Source organism: Arachis duranensis, chromosome 10 (genome assembly GCF_000817695.3).
Source record: "Arachis duranensis cultivar V14167 chromosome 10, aradu.V14167.gnm2.J7QH, whole genome shotgun sequence".
In the NCBI taxonomy this organism is placed as follows: Eukaryota; Viridiplantae; Streptophyta; class Magnoliopsida; order Fabales; family Fabaceae; genus Arachis; species Arachis duranensis.
Window position 1 is genome coordinate 25,117,464 of NC_029781.3, and position 1,822 is coordinate 25,119,285.

The 1,822-nt window shown below is 41.7% G+C and overlaps 1 protein-coding gene across 3 annotated transcripts in view; it reads left to right on the top strand.

Annotated features, from left to right (window-relative positions):
* Window positions 1-1,316: 1,316 nt before the first annotated feature.
* Window positions 1,317-1,822, top strand: part of LOC107469686 (uncharacterized) — an 11,857-nt gene continuing 11,351 nt past the window's right edge. For all 3 annotated transcript variants that reach the window (XM_052255087.1, XM_052255085.1, XM_052255086.1), the window contains exon 1: window positions 1,317-1,819. The gene's annotated coding sequence lies outside the window, so the exon portion shown is untranslated. The remainder of the gene's footprint in view (window positions 1,820-1,822) is intronic.

The following is a 1,822-nucleotide window of genomic DNA, read 5'->3' on the forward strand; positions in this document are numbered from 1 at the left end:
ATCTAATTTTGCAATTGTTGGATAATTTTCATATTTAAATTATAAAGTTTAATAATTATAAAATATTAAGAATTTTATGATTCAATTTAAATAATTGAGATTTTTTAATTTGATATTTTAATTTTTTATAAATAAAAAAATTAATTCATATTATCTCTAATTATTGAATTGGAGTACTTATTTAAAAATAATTTAAAGTGATTCCAGTTACTCTATTACCCTAATTTTATTAAAATTATTAAACTACCCAAAATTTCTAATTTCATACACAAAACCCTAATTCCCAAATTAAAAATCCTAACCTCTTCTAACCTAACCATAACCGCCAATGTTTCCTTTTTCTTACCAAACCCATCAGCAGCATGAGAAATTTCCATGAAAAGAAAAAGAGGATAGAACGTGAGACAGCAATGAGAAAAGGGGAGAAGACGCGCCGGCACTGGTGGGCTTCATCGCAGTTGTCGCCACGCCTGCCAAGTCGCCGTCGCGTAGCTGCCGCCGCAGCGCCATCAAGTAAAGTCGCGAAGAAAGAGAGTTTGCGACTGAGGGAGAAGACGACGTGGAGAGAGAAGGTCACAGGCTTGGAACCGCTGCCACCGTCGCTGTAGACCGTGCCACGTATAAGACCCAAAATCTTTGAAAAGTCTTTTTATGATCAGAAATTATTTTATACAAGATAATTAAGGCAAGTTTTGATTTATTAAATTTGAAATAAGTTATGATTATTATTCAATTATATAATTATTGGATTATTTTCTATATTTAAATTATAAATTTAGCAGTTGTGAAATAATAAGGATTTTATATGTTTTGGACTAAGTAACTAATATTTTAAATATTAATACTGCTATTTTGGAAAATAAAGAAATTAAGTATATTGTTTCTAATTACCTGACTTAAACATTTTATTGAAAATAATTTGTGAAAATGATGAACAAATAGTATTTTCTATATACAATTAGAGTTGGATTTAATTTGGATTTCAATTATTATATTATTCTCAATTTTATTTGAAATTACCAATTTACCACTAACCCTAATTTTCAAAAAAAGAAAACCCTAACCCAGTTACCTGTACCCGACCCGGTTCCCTTCACCCACACACACAGCCGCAGAAGCACACCCTTACCCCTTTCATCCCTCTTTCCCCTAAAACAGCAGCAAACACACACAAACCCTCCAATGGAAACAGAACAGAGAGAGGAGAGGCTGAGTTGCAGATGAAGAGAGGGAGAAGGACTTGGCGTCACCGCTGTTTCTGTGTTCCCCCAACGGCGCTGCTGCACACGAGCCGGAGAAGCTCGTCCCTACTGAACCGCCGCCACCACCACAAGGGTTTTGTTGCCGCCACTTGTGCCACCGAGGGCGATCACGAAGAGAGAGAGAGAAGGAGATCGGGCAGGAACAGGGGACCGAGGGCGGGGGAGCGCAACAGGGGAGGCCATTGCCGCCTGTCACCGTCGCGTGCCTCTACTGCGTCACCACCGCGCCTTGCCTCGCCGCCGTTGACCTCTCCATAGTCCACTGCCGCCGGAGCTCATGCCATCGCCGATTGAGCACCACGAAGAACAGCGCCGCGTGAATCAGAGAAAGGGGATGCCTTTCTGTCTCTGCTCCTGGGTTTTGGATTCTGACCAGGCGCCACTGCCGCTGTGGAGTTAGTGTTGCTCTGGTCTTGTCCTGACTCCATTGGAACCGCCGTGCCCAGACAAGCCGCCGCTGTGCTCCTTGCTGCAGTATCGCTGCTGTTGCTCATCTTCCGGAGCTGCAGCTGCTGGGGTTCTGCCACCGGTCTGATCTGAGGGAGAGGAGAAGCGATTGA